General features: G+C 46.0%; 1 pseudogene across 1 annotated transcript in view; it reads right to left on the bottom strand.

Moving 5' to 3' along the window:
- Positions 1–18,429, bottom strand: part of LOC117005098 — a 64,123-nt pseudogene extending 45,694 nt beyond the window's left edge. Inside the window, exon 1 of the transcript XR_004419769.2 lies at positions 16,551–18,429. The product of XR_004419769.2 is annotated as a sorting nexin-18-like (transcript). The remainder of the gene's footprint in view (positions 1–16,550) is intronic.
- Positions 18,430–19,308: the final 879 nt, after the last annotated feature.

Below are 19,308 nucleotides of genomic sequence, written 5' to 3'. Positions count from 1 at the left end.
GGAGGCATGGTACCCCTGAGAGAATTGAGTCTGACAATGGGACTCATTTCAAGAACAGCCTCATAAACAGCTGGGCTAGGGAACATGGCATCGAGTGGGTGTACCACATCCCTTACCATGCACCAGCTGCAGGTAAAGTGGAGAGGTACAATGGATTGTTAAAAACTACTCTAAAAGCATTGGGTGGGGGCTCTTTTAAAAACTGGGAGCAACATTTAGCAAAGGCCACCTGGTTAGTTAACACTCGAGGCTCCACTAACCGAGCAGGTCCTGCCCAGTCTGAGTCCCTTCATATAATAGAGGGAGATAAAGTCCCAGTGGCCCATGTCAGAGGTTTGTTAGGAAAGACAGTATGGATAAATTCTGCCTCGAGTACAGACAAACCCATTCGTGGGATTGTTTTTGCTCAAGGACCAGGTTGTACGTGGTGGGTAATGCAGAGAGATGGAACAACACGATGTGTACCTCAGGGAGATCTGGTTGTGGGGTGACACAAAATACTAGATCACACAGGCATGAGATGGAAGTATTTAATTGATGAAGTTTTACATGGTGTTTAGTAGTGGACTCACGATATGGAGATAAGGGGTGGAATGTCCTGGGGTGACGTTATGGTGGTCTGTATCCCCAATCGTGTGTCCTGTTTAAGTAGAAGTTTGTTTAGTCTACTTATCAGTTGGCTCCCCTCCCCCATGTCTGTGCTTGGGAGGCTAGCTCTGCTGCTCGGCTCTGCTGCTTGCCGCTTGGCTGCTTTGCTGCTTGGCTGCTTTTGCTGCTTTGCTGCTTGGCTGCTTTTGCTGCTTTGCTGCTTGGTTGCTTTGCTGCTTTGCTGCTTTTGCTGCTTTGCTGCTTTGCTGCTGCCGCATGCCAGCCGCTTCTGGTAGCTTTAGTTTGTTTTTGCTTATTAGTTAGGCAGTCCAATCTTTTCTGTGGACTGTTCTTTGTTCTTTTCCTTTTTTTCTTTTCTGTACACTCTTTAAACCTGTTTGGACCGGACTTGGATCACCGAGGGACACCGGGAACCCTGCAAAGCTGAGACCTGCAGCAGTCATCCTGCCCGGAAACTAACGCTACCTACAGGAGAGACTTTCCTGAGCTTGTCACCTCCTACACCGGTGAAAAAGTTTTTGTTTGTCATCAGGGGTTGTTAATTTACCTCTCTCGTGTTGGGAGTGTTTTGTTTAATTAATAAACAGGTTTTTTCCACTTTTATTCCTCTGAGGAAATTCTTTCCCGAACCCAGTGGTGGGGGAGGAGTCTTGGGGGGTTGGTTTGTTTGTTTTTTTTTAAATTTGCCCTAAACCAGGACCACTTTCTATACTGAGCATGATGTCATATGGTCTGGAATATTCCTTTGGTCATTTGGGGTTACCTGTCGCAGTTGTATCTCCTCCCAACCTCCCATGTACTGCTAATCCCCTTGCCAGCACAGCATTAGGAAAAGCAGTAAAGGCCTTGTCTCTGTGCAAGCCCTGCTCAGCAATAACAAAAACATTTCTATATTGTCAACCTTGTGTTCAGCATAAATTCAAAACACAGCCCCATACTGGTCACTGTGCAGACAATTAATTCTACCCCAGCCAAAATCAGCACATTTTGTTTCAAAGGTGATTGCAAAATAGCAAAATTGGAAAGGTAATTTGTTTTAAATTATGTGCTTAAAAAGACTTGGAAAAGCTCTGGGAGTTACTTTCTGGTTTTAGGCTACCAATTTTTGTCTTCCCTGTTTGGATGGAAATCCTTTTAGCAAGACCTGGATTTCTCTCAGCTGCAAGAGAGAACCATCTGACTATCTAGATTCTTTGCAAGCTTCAAGCTGAAAAGGTATTAGATAGTCATTAAAATAAAATTACTTCTTCTTTCTCCAAAACAATTTTTATTTTTTCAATATCTACACTGTTCTGCTACTCTCTAGCTGTCCACAAGGTTTTCTCAGTAGATAGGATCTTACTGCCTTCAGTGAACAAGTACCCATAAGAACACAAGAGCTGACAATGTACTGTCTTTGGTCAAATCTATGTGTGTAAGCTCTAATCAAAACTTCTCCACCCTGTTGGAACTAAATAGGCAATCTGGATACACTTTCTGATGTGTAGCAATCAATATAGTCTTTGCCAGGGGAGGAATAGTTATACTCTTCTGTGTATGATACAATTCTGCCAAAGCCATCTTCCCCTGGCCCCTGGAACTTGCTATAATAGATAAGGTCTCCTAGATACCAAGGTTGAGCCAAATTCCTTAAGAATTTGGTCACTCTCCTAACACTTTGGAAGATAATTGGTTAGAAATTAGTCTGTGTAATTGGTCAGTTTACCTTTAGAACTTCTCACTTAAATTGGATGCTGTTCTTTGTATAAACTTTTATTGGTTGTAGTTTCAATCCCCTTGAACTTATAAATATGGCTGTCTGCCCTTTGTTCTGAGACAACCTGCTTGATCACCCTTCGCATGAAATAAAGACTCTTGTGGAACTCATCAAGTAAGGCCTCCGGTCTTTCTCTGCTGGCTTAATGTGAGTTTTCTGAGAGATAGAGAAATGAGTTTAGCACTCTCTGGTCCTGGTAAATACCACCAGGGACCAAAAAGAAAAGCCACATTTGTGGCGCCTTGAACAGTGCCTGAAAACTGGGTTTTCACACTGATGAATGGCAGTTCTCTGGAACTGATCTGTCTTCCAGTCGTCACCACCCTTCAGAACCTGCTCTTTGTTGTAAAAAGAGCAGCATCTCTGAAGGAACGTCGGACAACCTCAGGAGTCCGGACCTGAGACCCGACGAAGTCAGCACAAACCAGCAGCAACTCGACCCTGTTGACTGAAGAATCCATGAGTATTCTCACTCTGCCCTTTCTAACACCCGCGCGGGAATCTCTGGGTCACTCTCTGGGATTTTTGTTTTGTTTGATTTTTTTTCTCTTTTTTCTGCTGGTTTGAAAAAATATGGGAAACAAACTCACAACCCCCAAGCTTTCCCATATTGAGAAAGATCTCTTCCTAAAAACCTTCAATCTGCTTTCTTCTAACAATTTCACCTTCTCAAAAGGGCACCTTTCTAAAGCTAACTTAAAACATTTCATTAAATGGTTTTCTGTTGAATTTCCTCACTGTAACTCTGAAACTATTACTTCACCCTCCTTTTTAGATTCAATCGGTACTCACATCTATCTCTTACAAACCCAAGGCAACTTTCGTGTTTCTTCTTTTATTCCTTTATTCCAACATATAGAACATGCAGTAAAAAATCAAATTCCTCCCACTCAAAATGATCCCACTCTGTCCCAGCCCATCTCTCCCTCCCCCATCCCTTCCCCCCCGTGTCCTGACCATGAAAAACCCCCTTCCCCCTCCCCTAGCACCCCTAAAACCACCCCTCCCCCAGTACAGCCAGCTCCAAGAGCCCTCTCAGCACGCCCTGCCTGTCCCCCCCCGCAGCAGCTGCACAACCTTCCTCTACTCCCCCAAACTCCACAGACCTCCCCGCCCCCTCCTCGATGACTGCGCCCCCTCCTCCTCCCCCTGCCCCCCTACAACCTTCTGCCGCTGCCCCAGTGCCCGCACTCCCACACGTCCCCTGCCCCGTTCCCCCCTGTACCCGCTGCGCCGTTCCTCTCTGCCCTGCCAGCCCCTGCCCGCCCCTGCCCCTCCCCCGCCCGCTTCAGCCATGCCCGCGACCCCCCCCAGTCTCGTTTGCCTCCCCCACCGCACACGCTGCAGCTCCCAACCCTGCCCCCATCCCCCCGGCAATTCCCCTCGCTTCCATCCCCCTTGCCGCCACTGCGCCGCTGCCTGGACCGCCCCTCCCCGCCTCTGCTCCGCCACCCCCGCGTCCCCCCGCGCCGATTGCGTTCCCCCCCGCTTCCCCTGCCGCGCGGCATCCCGCCGTTGTGCCGTCCCTCCCCATGCTGCCCGCACAGAGGTGCGGACCGGTTGCAGCCATTGCTGAGACACACACATGCGCAGTCCGTGTCGTCATCCCCCTTCACCCAGCCCTACCCTCTCGGTCCCCCCCAGCCATTCGCGACAGCCCTTCACCCCCCTCCCCAAGCCACGGGTGCCTTTTACCCTCCTCACCAAACCCCTCTATGCCCCCCAACCATGAGCCCCCCCGTTCTCTCCCCACCTGCACTGAACAGCGTTGTCGCCGCTCCCCCGCACATGCGCAGTGAATGCCCCCAAGCCTGCCCTGGGCACCCACTGGGTCCCAGCTTCCCTCCCCAGGCAGCGTCACCTACAGCTCAAACCATGTCACATCACCAACCTTACCCAGCTCACGTCCCACAAATCACACACCCCCCTGAACATAAACACTCCACTGCTCCCCCACTCAACCACATGACAGAATCCTCTACAAGCCATGAACATTGTTGCCAACAAACCATTTCCTATTCAGACCACACCGGTTCTCAACCAAATGTTTTGAATGCAAATAAACCTGACCCATGGACTTCTGTCCAACTTCAAGCTGCAAATTCAAATCAGTGGAAAATGGCCCAAAAAAATTTCTGCTTTCCCAGTTACTTATAAGAAAAGCAGGAATCCTGGGGCTCAACGAGAAGCAGAGTGGCACAATTTTAACCCAAAATATATTAATGATTTGTCCAAATTGGCTTCAGAACATGGCAGGTCTTCCCAAATTTTTAAAAATTCTTTAGATGCTACCTTTTCTGGACACACCCTAATTCCACATGATCTGAAAAACCTATTCAGATGTCTCCTCACCTCAGCTGAATTCATGTTGTGGGAAAGACACTGGAGAAAACATTTACTACTGTTAGTTGATAAATATGACAAGATTCCAAATGGGACAAAATACACCATTCAACAGCTTGCTGGTGAAGGTGAATTTGAGAAACCTTAAAAACAAATTGACACACTCCCTGAAGAGGTTCTGCAAGAAATAGCTAATGCAGCAAAGACCTCATTCCTTCTAACCCCTGATGACTCAAAACCTACCTTGCATTTCTCTACTATAAAACAAGGTGTGGATGAGAGTTTCATAAAATTTGTAGACAGACTTAAGGATGCCCTGGAAAAACAGATTGATAGTTCCGAAGCACAGAAAGAATTGCTGACAAAACTTGCCTTGTGCAATGCAAATGAACAATGCAAATCTATTTTAAGAGCTCTGCCCATAGACACAGAGTCAACCATTGAACAAATGGTAGAAAGCTGCACAAAACACACATCCACTGAAAACACAGTAGCCCTGGCAGTTTCTAAAGGGATTTCACAGGCAGTCTCAGATGTTTTTGCAGTGGTGAATTAAAAAAAAAAGCTCGCTGTTTTTACTGTAGAGAAATTGGACACTTTGTAAAAAACTGCCCAGAAAAATCAGCTTCCCCAAACCCTAATAATAATTTGCACAAACCCCAGAAACAACAAAAGAACCTGCTTGATCACCCTTCGCATGAAATAAAGACTCTTGTGGAACTCGTCAACTAAGGCCTCCAGTCTTTGTCTGCTGGCAAAATGTGTGCTTTCTGAGAGATAGCTAAATAATTTTAGCACTCTCTGGTCCTAGTAAATACCACCAGGGACCAAAAAAGAAAGCCACACTCTTCCTCTGCTACCAGTTTATTTTTAAGAAAAAATCACTGCAGTTTTATCAGCTATGAAACATCTATCTGCCATCTAATTTATATATCATGCAAATAGGTTCCAAACTGACTACAGTAATTTCACAACTATAAGGCGCACCCTTTTGACTAAAATTTTCCCCCGAACCCAGTGAAACACTAATCTTAGAAAAATTAAGATTTTAGTTAAACTTAAATAATTGATTGATCGTCTGTCATCTCATGTTTGCTCAGGTGTGCTTACAATGGGAAACGACGAAACTGGTAAGCAGGCCTGAAGAAGCATGAACAATCGCAACCAGAAACCCATTCTTTGAAAAATTGGAATATCCCCAGAAATCATTTGTATTGTCATTAATAGAAAAGGGTCGAAAGTTCAGGGCGAGGAAGACTCGCCTTACTTCCTCCTTTTAGGATCCCTCCCCACAAAAATGACCCCAGACTTAATTCAAGAAGCCAACCACACATGCTTAATAGCCATTCAAGCTAATTACCATAGAAAGTAGGGGATGGGAGGGGTTGGTATTATGAATATGTATTTATTTAAACCTTTTGTTAATAAATAGACTCTGTGACCACCTGTAATTTCGCAGTGCGTATTAGGGGGCTACCCCACGCTGCTGCCCAGCGCTGAATAAACATACCCTTTCTAACTTTAAATTGTTAGAGAGTCTTTTGTCTGTCACAGTTGAGTATCGGTATTAGACCAATACTCATATTTTGGTAAATCACCAGAAGTGCACCTTATAGCCCGGTGCGCCTTATATGATGTACAAAGTTGCGACATTTGCCACCCCAGAAGTGTGAGTTGCAATGGGGGGGCGGTGGTGTGAGAGCGCTGAGTCGTGAGGGGGGGCGGGAGCGGGCGGCTGCAGCCGGCAGGAGCCGCACAGGGAAGGAGGGAGCTGTAGTTGGCTCCAGCCCGGGCGCGGGGGGAGCGAAGAGCCGCCAGGTGCCGCTGGCCGCGGGGAGAACGAAGAGCCGCTGGGTGCCACTGGCCGCGGGGGGAGCGAAGAGTTACTGGGCACCGCCCGCTTCGTGCTGCCACCACTCTGTGCACCGCCCGCTCGGTACCACGGCCATTCCGAGCGGCACCAGCTCCAAGCCTCGCCTCGCCAGCTGGCGTCGGGGGCGGGCGGGAGTGCCGGGGCCCACACACGGGGAGGGTGCTTGGGACTGCGTTTAAAGGCTACACCAATCTGTGAAAAATGTTTCCAATTTGAGCACACGCCAGTAAACTCCACAATCGCGGGATTCCGTTACTAATTAGTTACTTTGTTGAGCGCGGCACGGATCTTTGCGGCAAAAAAAAGTGCACCCTATAGTCCAGTGCGCCTTATATGATCTACAAAGTTGTGAATTTTGTCGACTCCCGGGGGGTGCGCCTTATAGTCCAGTGCGCCTTATGGTCATGAAATAACTGTACTTGAATTGAGAAACTCATCGTGACTAAGTGAATCTTGCTCTTTTAGAAAGGTAAGGTAAGGTAAGGTAAGGTAAGGTAAGGTAAGGTAAGGTGAGGTGAGATTGGGGGGAGGGAGAGGAAAAGAGAAAAAACAAACATATTAAAAAATACCTATGCACATTTTTGGTAGACAGGACATTAAGTCAAATATTTTCCCCTGTTTAATCTTCCTCAAATTAAGCCATTGCTCAGTTTTAGTCCTGTTCATTGCTGTCTTCTGTGTGATTTACAAACACCAAGAAACCTAGAATTTTATATGGTTTCTAGATTCTTTCATATTTTAAACATGCTAAAGTCTCACTTTCCTTCAGGTTACTGGGAGGTAATATTGGGTGATTTATCAGCAAGTAGACAGCACTACATCATTGCTGTAATAGAAATGGGGAACCTGACAGGGCAAGAAAAAAGTCATCCTAGAGCAATTCAACTTTTTTCATTAAAATGCTTAAACAGATGATATGTAAATACACAACTATTTGTTCCCTTTGTGAGGGTCATCTTGCTAGGTTTACATGCTTAGCTTTTAGACAATAAAATTGGACCTTTGATGCCTAAAGATTTTTGCTTTTTATATATTTTTCATATATTTGTAGCTCTGTAGACTGTTAATACATGGTTATATAGCTCCCAGTATTTTTTCTACCCTTTCTCTTTGATTTTAGAATAATAAGCTAATGTTTTGACCATTCCTGAAATTCTGTTTAGTCTTATTATAAAAAAAAAGAACTTCTAACAAGGACATTTTGTTTTTCAACCAGAATCTGAGAAGACATAACAAGAAATAGGGCAAAGAAGTCCCTGGAACAATTCCAAGGGGCAGACCCAAGGGTGGGTTACTGGGGTAACTGATTTCCTATTGGATATATCGGCTAGATATACTAATTAATTAACCTTATAAAAATTGTAGTAATTCTTTATCACTTGTGCGCATACCCATGTTTTGTGGACCTGAAAGCTTTCATTAATTATCTGCTTTTTATCTTACCATTTTAACACTTGCTGCAAGATTTTGTCCTTTTGTTCTTCGGCAACACCCCTTGGAAACTGTATGTATCTGAGGGATGGAGGGAGGGATAAGTGGATAAAGGAAAAATAGGGACAGAAAAAACATGTCTGCACAACAAATTTAAGAGGCAAGAAATCAAGCAAGAGAACTGATTTTAAATTGTGATATAAAATTTTAGGTGTGCATTTTGACCAGTCTGATTTACTTATGAACACATATACCCTCACTCAAAAAAACCCTAAAATCGTTATAAAAATCCAGGTTTCAGTGCTGTTTGGGGTTTTTCAATGCTTGAAATTTTGATGTATGCCTATATGGAATGGGGTTTTTTTATTATAATTTTGAGAGTTATTCTAAAAATACTCCCAGTAGACTGTTCAAATATTCTTTAGACATTTTTAGAATTAAGTTTGCTTTAGGTAAATAAGACCATTTGCCTTACTTTACTTGAACAAATGGTGATAAAGAAGCAAAAGAGTAATTCAGATATTTTTGAAAATAATTATTTTAAATCTTGCCCTGCAGATGAAATGGAATTGCTGCTTAGATCTTAGAAAACATTTAGGCCACTTTCTCAAATCTGTTAAAATTTTCCCTAAGTCAATTCGGTTTTGCCCATGACAGTAATCTCAGTGATCTTTCCCTGTCGTTATCTTCCCCCACAAGCCTTTTGTTATGTTTTTTCTTCCTTGTCTAGTTGAGGAGGCAAGTGACAGAGGGGCCTCCAGCCAGGGTCAACCCATCATAGCAGACCTTAAAAACACAGGAAAAAAGGCATTATCCATTACAAATGAAGATGAGAGGCTGCTTTTCTTCTCGAAATTAGAGTCACTAAAACTAGCATATCTTGAAAGTTACACCATTTCTGCAAAAGAAATTACAGAAGTGCAACTCATATTTCAAGCCTATGGAGGACCAGGTGTAAGCATGTTTTGTCTCAAACATTCTGTTACAAGAAAGATGTGATTGGAAGAGCGGGTCCTGCAGAGGTGGGGTAGCCCTGTTCTGAGCCAGCTTCCTGCTCCTCCTTGAGACTCATACTCCCATCATCTCTCCCTCCCCGAAGGAGGGCTCAAAGGGCTGACTGAACACATATGAAGAAAACAACGTGAAAAGTCTAGTTTACATGAGGCATGCACCAGATTAACTATAAAAGCAAACTGATAGCTTTCCCTCTTCTCTTTTGCTTTCTTTGCTTCACCAGCTCCAGACAATCCACGCAGCAGTACCAATGGGGGATCTAAGGATTGGTGATCTTTCTCTCTCTTTTCTGCCTTTAATTCTCTTCTCCCTTGCTTTGTCTGAGCAAAGTACAGGTATCATATTCTACTCTGTACTCTGTACGAAAGATTTTTGTGGGAGTGGGGAGCTTGTGTTAGAGTGTGCTGGTTTTGCATAGAAGTCACTTAGGAGGAGGGCACACACACACACACACACACGGAGAGGTTTTTCTCTATGAGAACTTCCTCTGTGAGTTGATGGAACCATTGGAAGCTGATTTAATAACTGACAGCCTGGGAAACCAATTAGAGAAGCTACTTTGCCTCCATGAATCACATTGGTAAAAGCAAGAAAAAGTCAGAAAAATTCTCTTTCTCTTCCCGCTGTCGAGCAAGTACAGTAATTTCACGATTATAAGCCGCACCATTTTGACTAAAATTTTGGTCCGAACCCAAAGTGCGGCTTATAATCAGGTGCGGCTTATATATGGACAAAGAACAAAAAGTTGCTGTTTTAGTTTGGAGGACAGGTGTCTGCTGAGAAAGGCAGGAACTTCTCTTTGAAATGGAGAATGTAAACGCCCTCTCTCCAAATTATTATAATTTGGAAATCAAGGGGCTTTCAGGCAAAAATATGGAAATTAGGAATAACAGTTCTTTTCTAGGGAAATCAAAATAGAAATACAGTACTACAAAGGAACAAACTCCAAACCCTGACAAAGTCAGAGCACAACCTGACACCCTGTCAGGCAGGGTGTTGGTAGCAGTCCCATTAAATGGTGGCTGCATCCTCCTACAGTGACAGATGTGATTCAGTTGAAGCAGTGCTCCTGCAGAAGGTGCAGTTTTCCTCCGGAGGTCCAGTGGTGATGTGGAGAAATCCAGTTTTCCTCTGGAGTCCAGTGGAGAAAGGGGTTACCTTAGTGTCCCAAAACCTCTGTTTTTATCTTGGTAAGAAATGTTGGGCTCTTCCCCCTGGGTGGAGCAACTTTCCATGGGATGCAGTAATTTTATCAGTCACACAGTGGGACTCAATGGGCCATTAGCAGACAATGACTCTCTGGAGGAAGGATGGGTTGTGAAAAGATAAAGAACAATGCCCTGCCTAGTTTCAATGGATGGCCCATTAGTAGATTATCTGCCATTGAGATAAGGATCACTGTCCCCACCCTCAACAGATGGTGATCGAACAGATACCTTTTATCACACTCTGTATTGTAACATGCGGCTTATAATCAGGTGCGGCTTATATATGGACAAAGAACAAAAAGTTGCTGAAACCCAGAAGTGCGGTTTATACTCAGTGCGGCTTATAATCGTGAAATTACTGTAATACCGGCCTGCCCGGCCCGGCCCCCTCTCCATGCGGCCCGGCCGGGCAGGGGTGGGCTCCTCCTGTTTTCAACCAGTGGCCCTGATGGCCAGGGGAAAGAGAAGCCTTTGCTAAGATCCTAGCTTTCGCCCTCCAACGTGGCCACAGCTCAGCGGGGCCCTGCCGCCGTTTCGGAGCAGCCGTGGAGAGGCGAAGCCCCCCAGCCACTTACGGGGCTTAGGGGAATGCAGCTGGACTCCGTTTTAACAGAGCACCCCCACGCATGTACTTGCTGGGCTTTGCAGTTTCATCCAGCCCCCTCCCCCTCGAGCGTGGCCTTTGTGGCCTGAAAATCCTGGCACGATTCCAGCATGGCCTGGCCCAGCCCCCTGCACCTACTGTGGGAAATTTTAACCCTTCCAATGCTCGGATGAGACTTGCAGACCTATCCTCCTCCTTTGATTAAGAAGTAATAGAGCAGAAAGAAAATACACTAAAGTCAGTGAAGTAAGAGCTCAGTTTCAAGATGGGAAGAAATTGAGGAAACGCCATGAAAGTTGGCTGAAAAATCTTTTTTGTAAGCTATGGTTTAGACTGTACTGCATTGAAGATTCCTATAAATCGTGAAGAAAAACACGAGGGAGTTGAAGTGTTTGAGAAAAAGATCCTTTGCCCCGAGGGAAAGGGGGATCGCTGTTCCTGGAGAATAAAGTATGAACAGAGGGATTTGAAGAAAAACAGATAAAAAATAACTTTTGCCTTTGAACAACTTACCCTTAAAAGTAATACCCCATGAATTGGACATGGTCCACAAACACAGCTGTGAAGATGGGAGGTTTCAAGATTTGCAGATTTTTTTGTGGTTTGTGAGCCAGTACCTTTGAGAATTTTGTTGCAGGAGTTGAGAGCTTATTGAAATGTACTGTAAATTAAGGGCTTGCTAGTCACCACTTTTTGAGTCTAAGCAATGGGTTACTTGCCAGAGTTAAGATGATTGTAGAATAAAACAGACAAGTTCCCTGACCCTTGGTCTGGTGTCTTTGTTCAGCCTGATGAGAACTTACAATGAACATCACGTCCCCTACCAGTGGGTCGTGACAAAGCCTACTAAAATAAAAGTTGGTCCTCAAATGGCATATGGGAGTTCAAATATTTCCTCTGTCTCTTCCAGAGTAGGAAGTTCAATTTTTTCTTTTTTCACAGAACATTCCTTAAATTCTGGGTGCACAGGAGGAAGGTGAGGAATATTTAAAACTTCCCATTGAAGTTATTGCCATTTAATAAAATACTTACAATATTAATAAGATAATAAACAGCTTGAAAATATTCACACAGTCCAGTGGCCCACATATTTTACACAAGTGACCAAAATGACAACCTCTTTTGACACACTTCAGATCATGTATGGTATCCTCAACATGGGAAGCAGAAAGACCTGGACGCCAAAACATTAAAAGATCACAATAATTAGCATATCTTCCTGCTCATACACAGACAAAGCAGTAGTGAGGCTTACATGGCTTTGGTTCATAATTCTAAGAGAAAAGATAAAGCCCGAATGGAGGGAAATTTTTGTCTCTGGCTCAGAGATCCTCTGGCCTTCTTTTTGCAGAAGAGTTGCAGAAATTATTCAAAAACCCCAGACATGCAGACTTCTCAGTCCATACCACAAAACACACTTCCAAATCACATTAAGCACCTGGTCAACTATCTGCAGTAGAGCAAACCTATAACAGGGCAAGGGAGTCTCATTTTACCCACAGGTATGTTTTGAGCATAGCAGCCATTATTTTTTGGTCCTTCTCAGGTCTAGGACAATATAGAAATGGAGTCTAGAAAATGCTTCAAGTTTTGCCCCGAGTGGACAATACATTTGCATTATGTAGAATAAAAATGGAAAAGTACTCCTAACTACAGAGTTCATCTTTTTAAAGTCGTGATCATGTAAGCAATATATCAAACAGCTTGTTTCTACCACTTCTAAGGACACGCAAAAAGAAGTTGCACACTGAAAGATTTTTGTTTGGTCTATACAGACAATAATTCTCAAACACTGACAACTATCACAGTAAATTTAAAAGACAGTTCTTATGTTGCAAGAACACCAAAAAGTTAATATTTTCATCTGATCCAAAAAGTGATACCTTGTTACAAGTAACTTTATTAAAGTACAGTTATTTCACAACTATAAGGTGCACCCTTTCGACTAAAATTTTGGCCCGAACCTGGAAGTGCGCCTTATAGTCCGGTGCGCCTTATATAAATGGAAAAAGTTGTGAAATTTTCCAACCCGGAAGTGGAAGCCGCGAGGGGGGGCAGCGCCGCAGGAGCGCCAAGACGCGAGGGTGGGTGGGAGCAGGCAGCGCCAGCCCTGTAGGAGCCGCGAGGGGGGGTAGCAAGCCAGCGGCCCCGGTCCGGCAGGAGCTGCGAGGGGGGGCAGGGAGCCGGCAGCCCCGGTCAGTAGGAGCTGCGCGGGGAGGGAGGGAGCTGGCGGCCACAGAAGCCGGGACCCATGGCCACCCCGAGCCAACCTGGAAGTGCGAGTTGTGGCCACGCCACGGCAGCCCCGGGTCGCCCCAAGCCGCCCCAGACCGCGGGCAGCCCCAAGCTGCCCTGGACCACCGCGAGCCGTGGCCGCCCCGAGCTGCGCCTCACCAGCTGGCGCCAGGGGCCGGTGGGAGTGTCAAGGCCTGCGGCACGGGGAGGGCGTCTGGGGCTGCGTTTAAAAGCTACGCCAATCTGTGAAAAATGTTTGCAAATTAAGTACCTGCCAGTAAACCCCGTGATCGCGCGATTCCGTTACTAATTCGTTACTTTGTTGCACGCGGCGCGGATCCTCGCTGCAAAAAAAAGGTGCGCCTTATAGTCCGGTGTGCCTTATATAATGTACAAAGTTGCGAAATTTGCCAGCTCCCGGAGGTGCACCTTATAATCTGGTGCACCTTATAGTCGTGAAATTACTGTAATAAAACAGCAATATATTGGTAGTAAAAAAGATCTTCCTCTCAGTTTTCTTCTAGTTTCCCTATTTTGTAAAGGGAATGACAACAACAAACTTTTAACCTGGCTCTAACCCTATTCCTATGATTAACATGGGCACTCAGAAGACCAGTATCTCAAAAGCATGTGTGGTGGTTAGACACTGGTCAAATGCCAGGCACCCACAACAGCTGTTCACTCGCCCTCCCCTGCCACAGTTGGAATGAGGAGAGAAATATTTAAACAAAGGGTTCATGAGTTGAGATAAGGATGGGGAGAAAACAAGGGCAAAACAGGCTTGACTAAAAGATATAAAGTGCACTTATTACTAAGAAGAACACAGTACAAAAATAAGAAAAAAATAAGACTTTTAAACCATCTTTTTTCCCCCAGCCCCTCCCTCCTTCCCACGAACAGCACATGGAGACAGGGGATGGGGGTTTTGGTCAGTTTATCACCTGAGATTTTCTTCTGCTGCTCAGGGAGAGGAGTCCTTCCCCTGCTACGCCGTGGGGTCCCTTCCCACATGAGACAGTTTTCTGCCAACTTCTCCAGCGTGGTTCCAATCTCACGAGCAGCAGTCCTCCCAAATCTGCTGCAACACGAGTCCCTCCCATGGGCAAACAGTCATTCCAAAACTGCTGCAGCGTAGGTCACTCTTCCACAGGGTATAGCCCTCCAAGGACAGGCTGCTCCAGCCTGGAAGCAGGGGTCCTCACTGGATCACAGCCTCCTCCAGGCATCCACTTGCTTTGGCATGAGAACCTCCCCTATGGGCTGGAAGTGGATCTCTGTATTCCCCATGAACCTCCATGGGCTGCAGGGGGGCAGCTGCTTGCTTCACCATGGTCTTCACCACAGCCTGCAGAGGACTCTTGGCTCTGGCACCTGGACCACCTCCTCCCACTCCTTCTCCACTGACTGGAAACTGTCTCCATGTTGTTTCCCTCACATGTTCACACCTCTTCCTCTTCTCTAGTTGGAATTAAAACTGCCCCCATTTTTTTTTTCTTAAATATTTTATCACAGAGGCTTTACCAATCTCTATAATTGGGCCAGCAGTATGTCCATTTTCAGAGCCATCAGGGATTGGCTGTACCAGACATGGTAGAAGCTTCTAGCAGCTTCTCACAGAAGGTACCTCTGTGCCCCCCCCACTACCGAAAACCAGGCCATGCAAAACCAATACAGCATGCCATTTTCTAAAGGCAGTTATGTACCAGGGATAATATTGTGTTAAAGGCAGTTTTAGACAAGAGGTGCTGGAGCATCAATATCTGCACACAGACTGACTGTACATTTCTCCAACCAGTTCCAACACAGTGCTCTGGCACAAAATCAGCTCTACATATGTCATGCTCATGCACTGCTCTAGTGGAAGCTCAGTTAGATGATCTTTCTCTGGTTCGGTATGGTAAACCTAAGCAATAAGTGCAGATTTAAGCAGAACTATAAAGGAAACAGACCTATACAAGTTGAAGGAAATATGGATTGAATCAAGCACGTAACTTATTATTCACAATCCTCAGAGTAAAGTCTCCAATAATATTAAATTGAATAACTTTATACAGTCTTAAATCTTGAGAATACAGTATTTAAATAGTGTATATCATCTGCTGTCTTATTCCACGTAATTAAAAATCTTTCCCTCTGTTTTCTTTCCAGAAGCTTACAAATAATCCTATTTGACAACTCACTCCAAAATTCTCTACTTTCAAACACGAGGCATTACCAAGATCATCCTTCTTTCCAAATTTAAAATACTTTAAATTTGTTATCAGAACACAATGACACAGCAACTAACAGAACAACTCCTTTAAGATTAGATTCCACACTTCCCTTTTCCATTCAAAACAATAGTGATTGTTTAAGTTTCCACTCCTAAGTTTCAAGATTTGACAGAAGAATGGAAATCTGACTTTGATACATGTAATTTTAATGAAAAGTTTACTTTTTTAAAATAACAATTTGTGTACTTTATACCAACTTTGCCTCCTCAGTTTTTCCCAGCAATAATGCACACCTCCTGGAAGCCTGCCTTTTTGATCTAGTGAAAAAACTCTTCCAACTGTTTTACAGCTCTAGTCCCCACACATCCCTGATCATATATAACAGCAAAAAGAATGAATGATGGGCTGGTCTTTTCATAATGATGAATATATTACTAGTATTAACTTAACAGCTGGGAAATCATCTACACATATATCATGCTATAAACTTAGATTTGTCTGAACACTAGTTATATAGCAGATGATTTTTTCATATTTGGAGTTCCTTTTACTCCAGTGGATCACAAAGCATCATACAAACACCAACCTGAACATCAGAAGAAATTTTCAGCTAGAAAGATGATAAAAGGATAACAGGTGAGCAACATCTTTTTGTGATAATAAGGGCAAAGGATAAATAACTCCAACTAAGAACATCATGGTAGACCATCATCCTTACAAAGGTAGCAAGAGAGTTTCATGTATGGTTGAACTGACAAACCCCAGCAGCTTTAAACATCTCATCTGAATATCTGACACTGAAAAATGCACACACCACCATGTGCACCTCAGAGTAGTCAATCAGATATCTCCATCTTCAGTTTACTTCATATTTATTACCTAATAGGTCAGAGATTTAAGATAACTAACATACATCAAAGAGTAATAGATGTTTTCATACCACTTTGTCTTCAAGTTTTGTAAACAAGCCCATTAATCTCTAATGTATCAGCAGTGTAGGAAGATGCAGTTTCTTTCAGAGATACACAAACACAGTAATCTCTGACCAATAAAATTCCAAACAATTTATAGACCTCTGGCACAGAATGTAAATTGCCACTGATGTGTTACTTTGTATTTTTAGCAACAGCTTACCTGAGTAAACACTGAAAGATTTAACTCAAGGCCAGTAAGCCATATGCAGAGCAAATTTAGCCCTTTGTCCCCATATCTGTGTGCATACCACTGAAACTTTATAGTTTCAGAAAACATGTAAGGGTGTTACCTTTCTGGACCTGGATGATATCTGGAAAGTTGGCCAAATGCCCCTGATACAGTGCTAACAAATCCATCACAGCATCGAGGTCCTACCGGGGCTGATCTGCAAAGAAGTCCCCAATGGCATCATAGGCTTCTGCAGTGAAGGTTATGGCTTGGTTGAGGCCAGTCGAAAAGGCTTGCTGGTCCAGCTCGAATGCCTGACTGAGACACTTAAAGGAGTGTCCCACCTTCTGGTATTCCTTCTTGAAACCAGTGACTTGTTTGCGAGCAAATTCATTGGCTATGTGATTAAGCTGCAGGGCACTTTCATCCATCTTCTTCATGAAGGCTTTGAAGCCATCCACCTGACTTTCTACCTCATGCAAGTCCAGGCCAGCCCCAGAGCCAGCAGGGACACTGATGGTCAGGAAAAAGTTGGCACCCACCATCTCATCCTTCTCAGCCTTGCGCTTACCTTGTTTCCATGTCTTTTCATCTGTGCTGGGACAGGTGAGGAAGTGCTGGAAAGCATCACACTGAGCCAGCACGGGGTGGCTGCACATGTGGTCCATCCACCAGGCCAGGCCTTTGCGACGTTTGGAGATGAAGTCCTCCTCAAAGCGGCCAGTGGCCTGCTTCTCTGGCAAGTGGGGCACAGAGATGACAGGGAACTTCTCAGCCAGGCACCCATAGAGCCAAAGTGTTTGTAGCGGCGGTGCACCTGCTTCCCAGTGTGGCTGGACACCAGCTTGTAGGCGATGTAACTCTTCATGCCCTTGAATTTAGTCTGTTTGGTGGGGTCCTCAATGGAGCACTGAAAGGGGTAGGGCTTCTCCTGCCATTCAGGGCCCCGGGGGCCCAGCACCACGCACAGCTTGTCCCCATCGTTCACAAAGCCTGATACCTCACCCAGCACGAAAGCCTCCCCACCGGACTTGACAAAGGTTGAGAAGCGGTTGAGGTTGCGGCTTACCACGGCCGAACTCTTGGTGCTGCTGCTGGGCAGGTGCAGGTGGCCTGCTAGATGGCCACTGTGGGAGCTTAAAGACACCTCAGACTGCATGGACAGGCGGTAGTGGCCAGAGGCCCATCTGCCTGACACCTCGTAGACGGGGTAGGAGCTGCTCAGGGAGCCTGGCTCATCGGCCACCGTGGAGCTTTCGTCCCAGTCATCGTCCCAGTCGTCATCGCTGCCCTGGCTGCTGATCTGGCAGGAGCCGCCGTAGGGCGTAGGCAGGAAAGGGTACCCGGCGGCGGCGGGGGGGCAACGAAAAGGGCTCAGGCGCCGCCGCCGGCGGGGCCTCTAGTATTGCCGGCTTGAAGGCGGCAGGGTGCAGCAGCGGCTCTAAACCGCCGGCAGGCAGGTTGGTGTAGCGGGCGGGCAGCGGCGTCTCAGCGGCGCGGATCACCTGCACGTAGGAGGCCGGGAAGAGACCGCGGTCGCCGTGGCTGTTGATACCCTCCAGCCAACCCTCGATGTCCTGCTCACTGCAGAGGCTCAGCACCTCGTGCTCCCGCAGCGAGATTTCCCCCGGGTTCTCCGATCTGAAGTCGTACAACGCCCGGGCCCGCAGCGCCATGGCCCCACCGCCCAATCGCCCAACCGGGAGCTCGCCGCCGCCGCCCCTCACCACGCTGGCGGGGCTGTGCAGGAGAGAGCCGCGGCCCACTGCGTCTGGGCCCCGGGAACACTGGGGCGGCTGGCTCCCCAACCTCCCCTGCGCTGCGGCGTGGCTGGCTCCCAGTCCCCGCCTCACCTCGGCGGGCGAGGCAGGGCGCAGGGGCCGAGTCGGAGGATGTCCCACGTCGCCAGTTTCGCTAATCCAGAGCCGAGAGGCAGGACAGAGGAGCCGAGAGCAGAGCGGCCGCCCCCATCGATGGTCACGGTCCGGCCCGCCCCTTCCCCGCCCGGACCCTGACGTCCGACCGGTCGAGGGGTAAGCGCCAAACTCCGGTCGTGCTCCCGCCTACCCTCCCCTCCATGTCCTCTTCCTTCATCCGAGAAAGGCATCCCATTCTCATGGCCAGAACAATAACACGGCTATAATCTGGTAGCGTTTTGAGTGGATTTTACCAAGTTTTGCAGGTAGCAATATTCCAAGTTCAGCCTCTTTAAATCTGTCGATTAAATTTTCATAAGTCTACAAGATTTCCTTGATTCAAATAAATGATGATTACTTCCAATCCTCCTCAAAGATGTTTCAGCACGTCTCGAGTTTGGCAAAGAAGCTTGTGGGTCTTCTCATATGCTTTGTTTTCTTTTCAGGGTTTCCATGTTGTGATAAGAATTTATGCTGTCCCTTCCTGTCACATTGGCCAGCTTCCAGTCATCTGGGACCTCCCCGGTGAGCCAGGACTGATGGTAAACGGTGGACAGTGGCTTCGCAAGCTCATCTGCCGGTTCCCTCATCACCCTAGGATGAATCCCATCTGGTTCTATAGATTTGCCAACATCTAAGTGGCTCATCAGATCTCTGACTGCTTCCTCCTGGATAACAGGGGGACTATTCTGCTCCCTGACACCATCTACCAGCCCAGGAGGACAGTTGTCTTGAGGAGAACCTGTCTTTCTGTTGTAAACTGAGGCAAAGGTGGTGTTAAGTATTAGGCCGATACTATGGAAAGGTTACACTGTTTCTGGTGGTCCTTCTCCAACTGGTTCTTGCTTACAAAGAAGCAAGAAAAGTAGCTAGAAATAGGAAAGCATGTGTTTTAGTTGTGGATAATACATATTTTATCCCTCCTGAAAAATGTGGTCATGCTGCTTATGTTGGTTTTCTGTG

Source organism: Catharus ustulatus, chromosome W (genome assembly GCF_009819885.2).
Source record: "Catharus ustulatus isolate bCatUst1 chromosome W, bCatUst1.pri.v2, whole genome shotgun sequence".
Lineage (NCBI taxonomy): Eukaryota > Metazoa > Chordata > Aves > Passeriformes > Turdidae > Catharus > Catharus ustulatus.
Note: the sequence above shows the minus strand (reverse complement) of the source record. Positions and strands in the feature narration are given on the sequence as shown.